General features: G+C 39.7%; 1 protein-coding gene across 7 annotated transcripts in view; it reads left to right on the forward strand.

Annotated features, from left to right (window-relative positions):
* Positions 1-18,034, forward strand: part of ECPAS (Ecm29 proteasome adaptor and scaffold) — a 125,407-nt gene that overhangs the window by 14,573 nt on the left and 92,800 nt on the right. The window lies entirely within an intron of this gene.

Raw genomic sequence — 18,034 nt, forward strand, 5'->3', positions numbered from 1 at the left:
AGCTTATATTTATGTTTACTGTTAGACTGCCTGACATTCTCCTTTTAAGTACATTTGCATCTGTTGAGTTCTGTAAAAAAGGCTGGGGGTAGGGGTAACTCTTTAAAAACAGGAGTAGAGATCAAATTTCTGGACATTCTTTTTTTTTGAGATGGAGTCTTTTTTATTTTTTATTTTTTTTAGGCAGAGTCTCGCTCTGTTGCTCAGGCTGGAGTGCAGTGGCGTGATCTCGGCTCACTGCAAGCTCTACCTCCCAGGTTCACGCCATTCTCCTGCCTCAGCCTCTCGAGTAGCTGGGACTACAGGCACCTACCACCATGCCTGGCTAATTTTTGTATTTTTAGTAGAGATGGGGTTTCTCTGTGTTAACCAAGATGGTCTCTATCTCCTGACCTCGTGATCCTCCCACCTCGGCCTCCCAAAGTGCTGGGATTACAGGTGTGAGCCACCACGCCTGGTGGGACAGAGTCTTGTACTGTCGCCTGGGTTAGAGTGCAGTGGCTCGATTTCGGCTCACTGCTCCGCCTCCCAGGTTCAAATGATTCTCCTGCCTCAGCCTCCTGAGTAGCTGGGATTACAGGTGCCCGCCACCACGCCCAGCTAATTTTTTGTATTTTTAGTAGAGATGGGGTTTCACCATGTTGGCCAGGCTGAACTCAAACTCCTGACTTCGTGATTCACCTGCCTTGGCCTCCAAAGTGCAGGGATTACAGGCGTGAGCCACTGCACCCGGCTGCTTTGTTTTTTTAGAGACAGAGTCTTGCTCTGTTGCCCAGGCTGGAATGCAGTGGCACAGTCTTGGCTTACTGTAACCTCCGCCTCCTGGGTTCAAGTGATTCTCCTGCCTCAGGCTCTCAAATAGCTAGGATTACAGGGGCCTGCTGCCATGCCCAGCTAATTAATTCTTAAAGAAGCATCCTGCTGGCCTCATTTGGGTTTTGCCAAGTATGAGAGTGGCTTTTGGGGAATTGAGATGGTATTTCAAATAGAGGAAGTCGACTTTAACTTCCATTTAGTATCTGGTTAGATTTATAATTCACAGGATTGATCTTCCAGAAAATATTAGTATTATACACAAAATCTAGATGCCAGCTAGGGCTTCTTTTCCCATAGTTTTAGCCTCAAACTCCTAATTGTACTGACTGTTAGAGTCCATTCTCTTCCCTGCCTTCCAGCCTGATGTATCCAATTTTTGTGAATTCCTTATAGTTTAGTTTCTTACTCTTTTCTTAGTTTCTGGGCTCCCATTTCTGAAAATGTTTCAGCTTGGACATGAAACACACAGACACACACTCTCTCTCTCTCTCTCTGTCTTTCTCTTTATCTCACACTCACTTTCTTTTCCCAGAATTGGTATGTCCTAGGAAAAGGCCTTGTCTTAAGAGCGCTTGATTTTCTGCTCTTTTACTGGTTCTCCCCTTCTTTTTCATCTTTTTCTGTTCTCTTCTTTTCCTTCTCTCTGCAGTAACTGCTGCACCTCTGCTGGTTTGGAGGCATGTTGTATATAGTTGTCTAGTAAGATTTAGTATCTTCACCTGCTTTCTCGCTTAAACCGTGTCATAATTTAGCATGCTAGAAGGAGCATTGGACTGTCTAGGATTTGAATCAGCCCTGCCACCGTGTAATCTTGGTCAACAGAATGTTTTCAAGGCTCTGTTTTCTCAACTGTAAATTGGAGCTATTACTACTTGCTTTACTAGAAGTTCTTTACAGGCAGGTACTGTGTTCCAGTGTGTGCTTGGAGGGTAGAGGCCTCTGGGTTCAGCTTATTTGTTTTGTTTTTTGTTTTTTGAGACTGAGTCTCATTCTGATGCCCAGGCTGGAGAGCAGTGGCGCGATCTCGCATCACTGCAACCTCTGCCTCCTGGGTTCAAGCAATTCTCCTGTCTTATCCTCCCTAGTAGCTGGGACTACAGTCACATGCCGCCACGCCTGGGTAATTTTTATATTTTTAGTAGAGATGAGATGGAATTTCACCATATTGGTCAGGCTCATCTCGAACTCCTGACCTCAGGTGCTCGGCCTCCCAAAGTGCTGGGATTACAGGCATGAGCCACTGCACCTGACCTGGATTCAGCTTCTGAATCTGTGTATCATTCACACGGTGACCTCTGGCAGGTCAGTTAGGTTGTGAGTCTATAAATGCATCTATAAGTGAGCCTCACAATTTTCTGAGGCTCAGAAGGCCATGTGAAACTGCTTTGTGACTATGATATATTTTATGTACTTATATATGTGAATCAGAAGAAAGTAAATACCATTAGAAAGAATATTATAGTGTAGTATATTTCTATAGTAACTTGATAGATCTTTTAAAAAATACCGTGTAGTGTTAGCAGTGGTCTAGATATTTTTAGCTTTCTCTTCAATCTCAGCTTCTACTTAAGACTTCTAACCTGATTTGTATTTTAAAATTTACTTTCATATTCAGAAAAAGATAATATTCTTTGTAGAAAATTTAAGCAACATTAAAAAACCTGAAACCTGTCACTCAGAAATAACTACTCATTCTGATTCACACAAGTAATTCATGCTCATAAAGTTAGTAATGACACATAATTAAACAAACCAGAAAGAATCCTCTGAAATTCAACCAAACCAGGGATAACATTACCTTAAATAGAATCCTTTCCCTATTCCTTTTGATGGTATACTTTTCTTGCATGATTTTTAAGGAATGTTTTGATGTTCAGGTTGTCCTGAAAGGAAACTGATTTATTGCCTTTTCTTTTTTTTCCCCCTCTTCTCTCTTCTCTTTTCTCTCTTCTCTTCTCTTCTTTTTTCTCTTCTTTTTTTTTTCTTTTTTAACATGCTTTTTCCATTAATAATGATGTGAGGGAAAAATAAGTAATTGTAGGTTTATTGCCTTTTCTGGTCCTGTGAGAAAATAGCTTTTCCTCCCTAATTTAGAAGTTAAAGTTGTATTTTTGAGAGAGATCTGAAAAATGTGCGATTTGTGTGGACAGTTTTATTTCTCAGGAATGATTTAATGTTTTCAGAAATGTCAGTAGCTAAAAGTAGGCAACACTGAAGTCCTTAAAACTTTACTGGTCGTTTTCTTTTTATGCGGGTAAGAGGAGGGAGAGTTCCTTCTTCGTCTTTAGAGAGAGAAACTAAAGACAGGTGAATAATATAAATTTGAATTATTTAAAGGAAAATAAATGAGCTGGGTGTGGTGGCTCATGCCTGTAATCCCAGCACTTTGGGAGGCTGAAGTGGGAGGATTGCTTGGGCAACATAGGATGACCTCATCTCTACAAAAAATAAAACAATTAGATGAGTGCAGTGGCATATGTTTATGATTCTAGCTACTTCCAGAGGCTGAGGTGGGAGAATGGCTTGAGACCGCAGTGAGCTGTAACTGCACCACTGCACCCCAGAATGGGCAACAGCAGAACCTTGTCTCCAAAACAAAAACACATGTGTGTATTTATACATAATTTATATTTTTAGTAGATTTTTTTCCTCCTACATGAATGTCACACTTAACATGAGCTAAACTGGATTTTTGTTTTGTTTTGGAATTTTGAGATTCTCAGGGTTTTGATACTTTTCCTTTGAGATCAAATGTTCTTTTTGTTCTTTCTTTCTTTTTTTTTTTATTTTTTGAGACGGAGTCTCGCTCTGTCACCCAGGCTGGAGTGCAATGGTGCAATCTTGGCTCACTGCAACCTCTACCTCCCGGATTCAAGCGATTCTCCTGCCTCAGCCTCCTGAATAGCTGGGATTACAGATGCACACCATCACACCCAGCTAATTTTTGTATTTTTGGTAGAGACGGGGTTTCATCATGTTGGCCAGGCTGGTCTCGAACTCCTGACCTCGTGATCACTTACCTCGGCCTCCCAAAATGCTGGGATTACAGGTGTGAGCCACCGTGCCCTGCCTCTTTTTGTTCTTTCATATGCTTTAAGGTTCCTTTCAAGCTTTAAAGTTCTGTGATTAAGAAATTTTTTTTCTTGTCTTTAAAACATGGATTTTTGAAAAATATTTGCTCTGTATACTTTTTTTTTTCTTTTTCTTTTTGGTACAGGATCTTGCTCTGTTACCTGGGCTGGAGCGCAGAGGCATGATCTAGCTCACTGCAGCCTCAACCTCCTGAGCTGAAGTGATTTTCCCACCTCAGTGCCCTGCGTAGCTGGGACTACGGGCATGCACCACCACGCCTGGCTCATTTTTCAATTTTTTGTAGAGACAGGGTCTTGCTGTGTTGCCTAGGCTGGTCTCAAACTCCTGGGCTCCAGTGATTCTTCTGCCTTAGCTTCCCAGAGTGCTGGGATTACAGGAGTGAGCCACTGCATATGCCGGCCTGTATGCTGTTTTTTTTCTAATCAAAAAATGTATTTTCACTGAAAAATATTTGAAAAGTATTAAGAAGAACAATTACTGATGTATTTTATTTCCCTTTTTATATAATTATAAAATAAAATTATCATGGAATATATATATCCTTTTAAAAATAATGAATTATTTCAACCATGAAGGAAAGTATGGAGAGTAATGTTGAGATGGAGTTTTTTTGCTCTTGTCGCCCAGGCTGGAGTGCAATGGCGCGATCTTGACTCACTGCAACCTCCTTCTCCCGGGTTCAAGCGATTCTCCTGCCTCAACCTCCCGAGTAGCTGGGATTACAGGTGCCCGCCACCATGCCTGGCTAATTTTTGTATTTTAAGTAGAGATGGGGTTTCACCATGTTGGCCAACCTGGTCTCAAACTCCTGACCTCAGGTGATCCACCCACCTCAGCCTCCCAAAGTGCTGGGATTACAGGTGTGAGCCACCGTGCCCAGCCTTGGAGAGTAACCTTATTAACATTTATGTATGTCTGACTCATTCTTTGTCAAATTTTTACATTTTTTGCTATTAGCTTCAGGTCTTGTATTTTATTTTAATTAATTAATTAATTTATTTATTTTGAGATGGAGTTTTGCTCTTGTTGCCCAGGCTGGAGTGCAATGGGGCGATTTTGGCTCACTGCAACCTCCATCTCCCGGGTTTAAGCTATTCTCCTGCCTCAGCCTCCTTGTATTTTTAGTAGAGATGGGGTTTCTCCATTTTGGTGAGGCTGGTCTCAAACTCCTGACCTCAGGTGATCCACTCGCCTTGGCTTTCCAAAGTTTTGGGAATACAAGCATGAGCCACTGTGCCCGGCCTTATTTTTTTAAATAAATAAACATTGCAGATGTAATTCAAACACCCTGTGTTACTCCTTATCATATCATTTTTCTTTTCTTCCCTTTTTCCTCTCTTTCCTCTTCCCCTCCTTCCCTCTCCGTTCTCATTCAGAGATTGTCATTGCTGTGATGTATATATCATACTCTATATGTATTGCATTTAAAAACTTTCCATAAATGGGACTAAACTGTACATATCCTTCTGCAACTTCTTTTGTTTGATATTAGATTTTTCAGATATGGTCTTGTTGGCTCATGTGACATATAATTCTTATTTATTTATTTCAATTGTTGTGTGACTCTGCATAATTTATTCCTTCTCCTGTTGACCGATATTTAGATTGTTTATATGTTTTTGCTTTTACTAATCCTGGGCTGTGAACACTTTCACACATGTGTCCTTGTGCTTGTCTCTTCCTGGGAGAGTTCCTTTTTTTTTTTTTCCTTTTGAGACAGGATCTTGCTCAGTTCTCAGTTGCCCAGGCTGGAGTGCAGGGACATGATCACGACTCATTGCAGGCTTGAGGGATTCTCCCACCTCAGCCTCCCGAGTGCTGAGTAGCTGGGACTACAGGTGCATACCACCATGCCTGGCTAATTTTTTATTTTTTTATTTTTTATTTTTGTAGAGATGGAGTTTTGCCATCTTGCCCAGGCTGGTCTTGAACTCCTGAGCTCAAGCCATCTGATTACCTCAGCCTCCTAAAGTGCTGGGATTAAAGGCATGAGCCACCACACTCAGCCCCTGGGAGAGTTTTTTTCTAAGGCAGTGTTACATAAAGTGTTGTCTGAGCACTGGGGAATTCTGGCAAATAAGGAACTTGCCTCAAAATGTAAATCAACTATCACTGTTAATTTATTTAACACTTCTTATTCTAGCAGCACTTTTTCAATAAAAGGTGTTCCTTATCTCTTTGCTGACTGGTGATAAAGAGTTTGTAGATGGGCTTCTTGAATGGCAGAATTACTAGGTGGAAGGGTATGTTCCTCTTCAACTTTGCTAGGGATGTCTTTACTGTAGAATTGCTCTTCAGAGGTTGTATTGATATGTACCCCATCAGTAGTGAACCAGAGTTCTTGGTTTGTTTACCATCTTTGCCAACATTTGGTACTGTTAGATTTGGATCTTTTTTTTCTGATGTGTAGTCCATTTTTTTCTTCTCTGATTCTTAATGGCATTTTTGTCAATCTCAAGTTTCCATGTATTCCCAGTTCTCTTTCTGTGTTCTCTGTTTTAATCTATTGATTTGTCTATGTGCTGACAGTTGCATTTGCCACACTGAATCTTAATTGTCATAGCTTTATAAGTCTTGAAATCTGATTGAGCCACTCCTACCTCACTTTTATGGAAGATTGACAGTTATTCTTGGCTTTTTGCTATTACATATTCTGTTCCATTCATATTCCATAGGAATTTTATAATTTTTTTCAGCTTTCACAAAGCACTGTTTTCTGTAGAGAATGTTTGACTGTGGGGGGCTTCCATCTTTGCAATATTGAGTTTATTTGTGAGCATTAGTGCTGTTTACCAGATATTTCTAGTTCTCTCTTTTGGGCACAAAATATAATTTAGTGCTGGGACAGAGTGAGGGACATGCGATTAGTTTCACCACAGAAGGGTTGAATTGAGCCAGAAGGATTGAGGATATGGCACTAACTGGCAGTGTTTGAGATAGTGTTGCCTCTATCAACTGACTCCAGTGAGCAAAGCCCTCCTCCTGATCTATGATTGAGGCATAGTCCAGGTGAGAAACTAATGTTGGTTGTTTTTAAGCCATGGAGACTTGGGGGTTATTATCACTAACCTATCCTGACATGGAAATCCATGAATATAGTTGGGCGTGGTGGCTCATGCCTGTAATCCCAGCACTTTTGGAGGCTGAGGTGGGTGGATCACCTGAGGTTGGGAGTTAGAGACCAGTCTGACCAACATGGTGAAACTGCATCTCTACAAAAAATACAAAATTAGCCAGGTGTGGTGGCGCATGCCTGTAATCCCAGCTATTTGGGAGGCTGAGGCAGGAGAATCGCTTGAACCTAGGAGGCAGAGGTTGCAGTGAGCCGAGATCGCACCACTGCACTCCAGCCTGGGTGACAGAGTGAAACTCCGTCTCAAAAGAAGGAAAAAACAAAACAAAACAAACAACAACAAAAAAGTCCATGAATGTTATGCTTTTGCATTAATTTAGATCTTATGAATTATAGTTAGGATTATAATTTTCTCTGTAAAGGACTATGACATGTTTCATTAGATTTATTTCCAAATAACTTGTAGTTTTTATTGCCATTTTTAATTATACGTTTTTAAAAGCTACATTGTCTGATACTTTGTTCTCATTTATCTCAGTTGACTTCTGTACTCTAATCTTGTATGCAACATGATTAACTTTCTTAGTTTACATACCCTATCCCATAAATATCATGTAATCTGTGAATAATGACAGTTTTTAGTATCTCCTACTTCCATATTGCATTTTCTAGTGGTTTCAATTCTATTTGCTTAGAAGTGATGATAGTGCACATCTTGTTTCTGATTTTGTATGAGATATATTTGCTGTAGATTTTACATAGATGCTTTTTGTCAGATTATGAAAGTTTTTTCAGTGATGGGTATTTCCAGCTCCACATTTATAAGCTACTCTTTGGGACAGATTCTGCTAATCATATTTTTCAGACTCCCTTACCATCTAGCTTCTTGTTTTAAGATATCTTTTCCTATCTCGAGGTAATGAGAATATTCTTCATTTCTCCAGAAACTTTATTGTTTTACCTTTGACATTTAGATTTATGATCCATCTGGAATTGATTTTCTTTTATGTGTAATGCTATGGCTTGGCTCTGTGTCCCCATCCAAATCTCATCTTGTAGCTCCCATAATTCCCATGTGCTGTGGGAGGAATGCAGTGGGAGATGATTGAATCATGGGGGTGAGTCTCTCCCGTGTTGTTCCGGTGATAGTGAATGGGTCTTAGGAGGTCTGATGGTTTTAAAAACAGGAGTTTGTCTGTACAAGTTGTCTCTTTGCCTGCTGCCATCCATGATAAGATGTGACTTGCTCCTCCTTGCCTTCTGCCATGATTCAAAGGCTTCCCTAGCTACATGGAACTGTAGTTCTCCATTAAACCTCTTTCCTTTGTAAATTCCCTAGTCTTGGATATGTCTTTATCAGCATCATGAAAATGGACTAATAGATATGGTGTGAGGTAGGGATTAAATATTGTTCTCCCATAGTGTAATATGGTTGATCTAACACCATTTTTTGAAAAGATCATCATTTACTTACTGCATTGCAGTGACACCTCTGTTGTAAACCAGGTGAGTATATACATATTTGTCTTTTATGCATTTTCTATTTTGTTCAAGTGGTCTACTTATTTTTTGTTAGCATAGTACACTTTTAATTACTGTAGTTTTTATTTTATGTGTTTATTTTTTTGAGACAAGGTCTTGCTGTGTTGCCCAGGCTGGAGTGCAGTGGCATCATCGTGGCTCACTACAACCTCTACCTCCTGGGCTCAAGCAGTTCTCCCACCTAAGCCTTTCAAGTAGCAGGGACTACAGGTGCATGCCACCACGCCCAGCTAAAATTTTTTTTTGTAGGGATGAGGTTTCACCATGTTGCCCACACTGGTCTCAAACTCCTGAGCTCAAGCGATCAGCCTGCCTTGCCCTCCCAAAGTGCTGGAATTACAGGGCTGAGCCACTGTGCCCAGCCTACTGTAGTTAGCCTTGAAATCTGACCAAAGACCTCTAGCTGTTTTTTCTCTTCAAGATAGTTTTGGCAAATCTTGGTCCTTTGCATTTCTTTAAATTATAGAAAGAATCAACTCTTTTTTTTTTCTTCTAGTGGTGTCCACACTTTTAAAAATTATTCATCCACTCATTCATTGATTGATTGAGATAGTTAGTATCTTCTTATGTTGCCCAGGCTGGCCTGGAACCACTATAGGCTTGAGCCACTGTGCCTGGCTCTAGGATCAGCTTTAGTGTTACCCAAGATACCTGATGGATTGTGCTTGGATTGTATTTTCTATAGATGAATTTGGGGAGAATTGACATCTTATTAATATTTTCTAATCTGTGAATATGGTGTATCCTTTAAGTTTTCCTTAATTTCTCATAGTGGTGTATTTTAGTTTTCTGTGTAGACGTCTTACATATTTTTCCCTAGATTAATTCCCAGCTATTTGATGTGTTTTGATGTCATTGTAATAGGTGTTTTCAAATTTTGTTTTCTAATGGTTTATTACTATTATATGGGAAACCAATTTATTTGTGTGTTTTGTTATTCTATTAATTTTTCCATAGATTGCTTTGGATTTTTTGTGTAGCAGTCATTATCTTTAAATAATGAAAACGTTATTTTTTCCTTTCTAATCTTAATGCATTTTATTTTTCTTTGTCTTATTGCTCTGAATAAAACTTGCAGTACAAATTTGAATAGAATTGGTAATAGTGAACATCTTTGCCTTGTTCCTGAACTCAGAGGAAAAGTGTTCGATATTTTACCTTTAGATATAATGTTTGCTGTAAATAAAAATCTCTTATCAGATTAAGGAAGTTCTCTGTTCTTCCTTGTCTATTCAACATGAATAGTTTGTTCCCATCTGTTTAGCATGAACAGATGTTGAATTTGATCAAATGCCTTTTCTGTATATATTGATCATATGATTGTTATTCTCTATTGTGTTAATGTGGCAGATTACATGGATTTTAAATGTTAAACCAACTTTGCATCTTTGGAATAAATCCAATTTTGGTATGATGTATTATCCTTTTTATGTGTCACTGGATTTGACTTACATATTTTTTACTTATGTATTATGATTTAAATACTATTTTATTATCTCATTTGCCTCTATATTCATGAGAAATATCTTTTATTTGCTTTTATCTTTCTTTCTGGGGATACCCTTGTTTGGTATCAAGGTTATTCTGGCCTCTTAACATCAGGGATGTGTTCTCCTGCCATCCCCTTACCCCACCTTTTTCTCTTCTCTGGAAGAAGTTATGAAGGAGAATTTGCCAGTGAATTCATAAGGTCCTGGCACTTTTTTTGTGTAGGGAGGTTTTAAATAAAACAGTCCATATTTGTGGTAATTTAAAATGAACCAGTTTTTTAAAGCAGAATTTATAATTGCAAGTTGTGTCATTGTGGTCTGTCTTTAGAAGTAATTTAAAAAACCCTTAAAATCATGTAATTATGACTTTGTACTAAGTTATGCCTCCATATGATGAGCTCTTGTGTCTCTGAGGTATTGTCACATGGGATTTTTAGCTTTCTGGCCTGGCTCAGTTTTCCTTTGGTGGTAGTACATGGGGTTATTAACATACCTAGCATAGGATTCCTACTGTAGGTGGGATTCTACTAATAATTCATGTTTTGCTCCCAACTGATGGAATATGTGTTCTCAAATATTTTGTAGACTCCTGATTTATTAAAATACTTATTTTTATAGTAGTAGTCAGCTTTATTTAAAAAGGAGGTAAAGTTAGCCAGATATGATGGCTCATACCTATAATTCCAGCACTTTGGGAGTTTGAGGCAGGAGGATTGCTTGAGGCCAGGAGTTCACAAGCAGCCTGGGCAACATAGACCTCATTTCTACAAGAAATACAAAAAAGAAAAAGAAAATTTCTTCTTGCCACTGAGCTTAAGGGGGGAAAAAAAAGAAAAAGGTAAAATTAAAGGAATAATGTATTCTGAGAGATAATAATTATATATAATGTTTATATAACATATACAAAATATTTTATATCATATATAATTACTCTGCCAAACCTAACCGGTTAAGGGCATAGCCCTCCACTAGACTAAATCGACTTCATACACCACCTACAAGTTCCTGTGATCCCAGAGCCACCCTCACTTTTGACCTGTTGGATACCGATTTGGGGGTCTCCATGGACCCCCCTCAGGTTTAATCATTAGCTAGAATGAGTCAGAACTCAGGAAAGCCCTGTATTTATGGTTATAGTTTTATAGAAAAGGATACAAGTTAAAACCAGCCAAAGGGAGAGACATGTAGGGCAAGGCCTGAGAGGGTTCCAGATGCAAAGTTTCTATTGTGTCAGGGTACTTTCCTGGCACAGCGATGTGTGATAATACACACAATGCACTGCTGATCACAGAAGCTCACCAGCTGGCCTGAACTTTGGTGTCCAGGGTTTTATTGACCAGGCATGATTGATTGATTGAATCATTGCCCATGTGACTCAATTTCTAACACCCCTCCCCCTCCAACCCTTCTCCTTGCCCAACTCCCCTAATCACCTGGCTGAAACCTGCAAGATGGTTAGTCTTTCTAGTGTAATCAACCCCCATCCTAAGTTCTCTCTTAGCATGAACAGTCTAGGGGCCCACTATGAGTTACTTCCTCAGCATAAGTTATCAGATGTGATTAGAGGGTCCTGCTATGAATAACAAAGGCACTTCAGTTACTGGGGAAATCCCAAGGCTATAGTGCTTACCTCTCAGGAACATGGACGGAGGCCACCGAAATTCTTTATTACACAAGAATATAAAAGCTGCACATATAATATGATAGCCATTATAACATTATATAATGTTTCACAACATTCTTGTGAAGCAATCTTACGCTGTTCCTAATAGACAAGTTCGTTAATAACCTTAGAGAGGTTTAGTTTACTAACTAAAACCAGTAATGTATCTGACATGAAAATATAGGTCCATTGGCTCCTTTATATCATAGACTCTTGGAGAGAATCATTAATTGGGCTTTCACAAGTCTATGTTAATAATAATTGTATAGTTTATAAATAATTGCCCATTTGGAATTGTCCCCATAATATATGCAAAGGAGGAATTTTATACTTTTTTTAATGTGTGTTTCTCATATGTGTGTATATATACACACACAAAATCTAGATACTACTTTTAGCAGAAATTCTCCTTAGTTGGTTGATATGAAATAAAGGATATTTTCGTAAATCATATTAGTAACTGAAGATTTGGAAAACTATCTGTATATGTTTGTATTTTTTCAGTGATTAGACACTGATGTAAATGCTATCGGGGTAGGGGGAAGAAAGGATAGGAGATTTATTTTTGATTTGTTTGATTGTGTGGATTAATGCTGCTGTAAATTTATATTCACTAACCTCAATTGGGTCCTTTACACTTTCTTCACATTTGTAGTTCATTTTACCAAACAAATTTTTCCTCTCACTCTGTGGCAAGCCTTTTCCTACCATTGTCACACTGCTGACTTGCCCTCTGCTCTCCAAATCTCAGAAGAACACTTTGCCTTCTTTTTTACAGAAATAATAGAAACCATCAGAAGGGAATTCTTTTAGGCCCTTCCATAAAATTTGTAACATTGATTTTATCAACACCAGTCTTCCTGTTTCCCTCCTATTATAATGGCAGAGATGGCCTTCCTGTCCTATCTAAGGTAATTTCTCAGACCTTGTGCTGAATCCTAATCTCTCCCATATTCTCAGGGTCACAGTCTAATAATTTTTTCCCTCTTCAATTTCTCTTTCTCTAGTGGCTTTTTCCTGTTGCTATTTAAATGTGCTCAGAGCTCTTACTTGATTGAAATAATGAAAAATAACTGTTCCCCTCCCCTTTTCATAACTAAAAGTTTCTAAAGAGTTGTCATTTACTGTATTCCTCACATCCTTTTTAATCTTCCACTGATTCCTCTAGCCTGCACAGTCTGCTTTTGTCTCTACCGCTTCACTGAAACTACTTGAGCCAAGGTCCGGTGTGAAGTCTATTGCTAAATGAACTGGATTCTTTTCAGTTCTTACCTTGCATGATCTTTTTGCATCATTTGAAATGGTTGACTGCTGTCTCCTAGGAAAATCTTTCCTAACTATTCTGACCCCATGTTTTCTTTCTGTTTTTGTGTGTTGCCTACCATTCCCTTTTTCAGACTTTCCTTCTTCTGCATTTAAATGCTGTTATTCGCAAACAGTCTGTCCCAGGCCTTCTGTTATTTTCTTTCTGCATGCAGTTATGTACCTGTGAGGTAAGCTTGGACAACATCCGTGCCTCTTCCCTCTTCACTCTTTATACCCATGACCAACCAAGCTCTGGCTCATGGTAGAGTTTCAGTAGATATTTGAATGAGTGACCTAGATAGGAGAATGAGTGCTTGACTGTGAAACTGGGAGGGTGCTGGGCCTTGAAGGAGGAGAGAATTTTGATGAGCGGGGAGGAGGAGGAGAAAGGTTGAATTGCAGCTGGTCACATATGGAGTTAGCTTCTTATTCATAGTAGTGAGTTCTCTCTAATGTTGTTTTCTGACCTTTGAATTTGTATGTTTTTCCATTTTTGTAAAAAATATTGCCTGAATGAGATACGTTCTAGTGAACCTTTGGATATTCTTTCAAATAAAACTTCCTGTATAAGGTATAGTATGTATAGTATGTGTACCCGATAGAAAAAGGGTCATTCTTGGAGACAGTTGTATGGTATAGGCAAGGATTTTTAGACTAAAGTTCAGAAGATTCCATTCTTATTCTTACTCTGTTGCTAATTACATCTGTGACCTTGGGCAAGTCCTTAAAACTCACTGTGCTTTTTTATGTTATATAATCTTTCAGTCTTCTTCAGTTCTGTTTTGAATCCAGTACAAATCTTTCTTTATGCAGCCTTCCAAATAAATTTTCTTCTTGACTTGGGGCTAGTCACAAGATTGTTTATAATCATTAAACTGTGCATTTGTTTTGAATGATTTTCTGTATGTATTATTACACAGTTAAGAAGATTTTTAAAACCCACAAAAGACTTTTTTCCTACATCCCTCCATATAGCAAAAGAAAATTCCAGATGGATCAGAGAGTTGAATGTAGAAAGCAAAATCATAAGTGTACTTGGAAGAAAACGTAGATGAATATACCTGCCCGGAGACTCCCAGTTTACCCCTAGCTTCAGTGATTGTCTAGTAGGACTCACAGGATTCAGCATATATTTGTACTCCCAGCTAAGATTTAGTATGGCAAGGCCACCAAAGGGAAAAGTCATGTGAGTGAAGTCTGGAGGAGACCAGGTGCAAGCTTCCAAGAATCTTCTGGTGGAGTCACACAGGACATGCTTGATTCCTCCAGAAGTGATTGTGACAGCACGTGTGAAATGGTATCCACCAGAGACGGTCATCAGAGACTCGGTGCCTCAGGTTTTTATTTGGGGCTGGTCATGTTTGTACCTTCTTCCTAAAATGAACCAAAATTCCTCCCTGAAGGGAAGCTGGTGTATAAACAACTTTATTTGTACAGACAGGCATAGTGAACCACTCTTAGCAGTTCTGGAAATAGTGGGAACCCTGCTGAAATCCAGGTTTCCAGATGTCAGCCACAGGCCAGCCTCAGCTAGAAAGCATGTCTTTCTTTGTTTTTTTTGAGATGCAGTCTCGCTCTGTCGCCCAGGCTGGAGTGCAGTGGCGTGATGTCTGCTCACTGCAAACTTGCCGACTCCGCCCCCTGGGTTCATGCCATTCTCCTGCCTCAGCCTCCCCAGTAGCTGGGACTATAGGTGCCCACCACCACACCAGGCTATTTTTTTGTATTTTTAGTAGAAACGGGGTTTCACCATGTTTGCCAGGATGGTCTCGATCTCCTGACCTCATGATCTGCCCGCCTGGGCCTCCCAAAGTGCTGGGATTACAGGTGTGAGCCACCACGCCCAGCCGAAAGCAAGTCTTTCTATAGGTAGCAGTCCTAGGTCTGTGTTAACTCTTCTCTACACAATATAATATTTAAAAATATTTTGCAGTGAAAATGACTTTTCTAAGCATGCCTAGAAACTCAGAAGTCATATAGGGAAGGAATGGTAAGTACAACTGTACTCAAAAGACTTAGGCCGGGTGCAGTGGCTCATACTTGTAATCCCAGCACTTTGGGAGGCCAAAGTGTGAGGATCGCTTGAGGCCAGGAATTCAAGACCAGAGACCTCTGTCTCTACAAAAAATAAAAAATCAGCCAGGCTCCTTGGGATACTTAAGTAGAAGAACAGCTTGAGGCCAGGAGGTTGAGGCTGCAGTGAGCCGTGATAGCGCCACTGCACTCTAGCCTGGGTGACGGCAAGACCCTGTCTTATTTAAAAAAAAAAAAAAGGGAAAGAAACATGTAGCATTTGGTTGTATCTGTAGATGTTGACCTTTCTTCCTTTTTGTGAGATTTGAACAAGCTTATCTTTTATTTAAGTATAGACGGGTCTGTGAAGATGACCTAACAGTGTTAGACTGATTCACCTCAAAGCAGGTAGAAGGCTTTACTTTTTCCTCTGGTATACCTAGCCTGTTTTAGCAGGACCCTCTCACATGGCGGTTGGTGCTCTTTCTTCCCATTCCCATGTTCTCATAATTGTATTGTGTTTAGGATGTCACATGTGCCTGTCTTGTGAGGGAGAGAAGATATTAGGTACTATGCTGGGCATACATAGAAGCATCCAAATGATTGCGTGAAAAGTAACAAGGACCAGATATTCCACACCCTCCTGCTGCTGCCGCCTCCCTGCCTGCCCCCCGTCCCCCACCGTTTTCTTTAACTTTGACAGAGATTCTCTAGGTCAGTTTATTATGAAGAGTTTAATTTTCTACCTTTGTCCACAGAACAATTCTTTTCCAATTTCTGTAGCTCAGATTTGTCGTTTCTACGGCCTAAGAGCTGTAAGGCACTAAGAAGCTGCTCGCTTACTTGTAACTTCCGCAAGCACTGTGGGTTGAACTCAGCATTCCTGAGAACTTCTTTTACTGCAGCATTCAGCGTTTATCAAATGGAATCACTGGTAGTCTCAGAATGAGCCTGTCTTTCTTTCTTCCCTCCCTTCTTTCTTTTTGTTATAATTTTTTAAACTAAACTTGTGACTTTATTTGGATTTTACCAGTTTTTCCATTAATGTCCTTTTTCCCCACTCCAGGATCCTGTGCAAGGCACCATTTAGTTGTGATGTTTTCCAGCTTTCTTTGGTCTGAGACAGTTTTTTTAGTCATTTCTTGTTTTTCATGATCTTGAAAGTCCTGAGGAGTACTGGCCAGGTATCTTATAGAGTGTTCCCCAGTTTGGGTTTTTCTGTTGTTTTACTCATGATTATATTTGGGTTATGGGTTTTTGTTATGAATGCCAGAGAGGTAAAATGCCTTTCTTGTCACATCATTTCAGGGACACACGATATCTACATGGCATCATGAGGTTAACCTTCTTACTGGACTAAGATAGTATTTGGCAGTTTTCTCTACTGTGAAGTTAACATTTCTCCCTTTTCGTATTCTAAGGAAGCAGTCACTGAATCTAGTCTACCCTCAAGGGGGAGGGTCTGTAGGAATTAAGCTCCACCTCCTATAGGGGGAAATAGCCACATATATTATTTTGAATCTTTCCTATAAGAAAAATTTGCCTCTCCCCCCCCAGTTTCTTTAATCATTCAATAATTATTTCCATCAGTATGAACTCATGTAGATTTACATTTTGGCTTATAATCCAACGCTGTTATTTATTTTATTCCTTCTACTGTCATGGCTTGGGCCATTAGGAGTTCTTTCAGGTTGGTTCCTGTATCCCTTTGACTTGTTCCATGTTCCATTTCTTTATTTTTGAGACAGGGTCTTACTGTGTCACCCAGGCTGGAGTGCAGTGGCACCATCATGGCTCGCTGTAGCCTCAACCTCCCAGGCCCAAGCAATTCTCCTACCTCAGCCTCTGGAGTAGCTGGGACCATAGGCACTTGCCAACATGCCTGGCTAATTTTTTCTTTTTCTTGTAGAGATGGGGGTGTCTCTGTGTTGATTAGGCTGGTCTTGAACTCCTGGCCTTAAGCAATCCTCCCTCCTTGGCCTCTCAAAGTGTTTGGATTATAGGCATGAGCCACTGTGCCCGACCCCATGTTCCATTTCCTTTAAGGCACTGCAAGATGCTTCATACTCATCTTGTTTTTGCCCTGCCCCAGTCCCTAGACTCAGACCTTTTTCCAAGCAGCTTGGTTCCTTTTGCTGGAGAATGGTATTGAAAAACAAGATCAATTCTGGGTGTTGGGTATGTTTGTTGCTACTAGGATGTCATTGCTTCTGCCCCTCTCAGAATTGACCGATCAATCTGTTGATCTATCTGTCTGTCTATCCATGTATCTGTCTACATCTCTGTCATTGATCCATCTATTGAGCAATCTGTATCTATGTAATCTATCTTCCTTTAGAAAATTATTGTGGGAAATTTCTGGCAAACACAATAGTAATTCTCAGTATCTGTTATGAAGCTTGAATAATTATCAATTAGTGGCAATCTTGGTTTTACTTATGTAACACCTCCCCAGTGTCTCATTTTTTTTATTTTTTATTTTTTATTCTTTTTGAGATGGAGTCTGGCTCTGTTGTCCAGACTGGAGTGCAGTGGCGCAATCTCGGCTCACTGCAAGCTCCGCCTCCTGGGTTCACACCATTCTCCTGCCTCAGCCTCCCGGGTAGCTGGGACTACAGATGCCCGCCACCATGCCCGGCTAATTTTTTGTATTTTTAGTAGAGACGGGTTTCACCGTGTTAAATATAGGATGGCCCCGATGTCCTGACCTTGTGATCGGCCTGCCTCGGCCTCCCAAAGTGCTGGGATTACAGGCGTGAGCCACCACGCCTGGCCGTCTCCTCATTATTTAAAGAAAATTCTACTGGCTATTATTTCACCTGCAGATATTTCCATCTTTATCTCTAAAAAATGACTCCTTTAAATATATATATTTAAATTGAAGTATAGTAGATACAGTAGAAGGTATGAAAGTATAGAGTTTGATGAATTTTTATAAACGTATTTATCTCTGTAATCATGCAGATTGAAATATGGAACATTTTTAGTTCATTAGAAAACTCTCTAATTCCCATTGACAATTTTTGTAGGGACCTTTAA

This window comes from Macaca mulatta, chromosome 15 (genome assembly GCF_049350105.2).
Source record: "Macaca mulatta isolate MMU2019108-1 chromosome 15, T2T-MMU8v2.0, whole genome shotgun sequence".
Lineage (NCBI taxonomy): Eukaryota > Metazoa > Chordata > Mammalia > Primates > Cercopithecidae > Macaca > Macaca mulatta.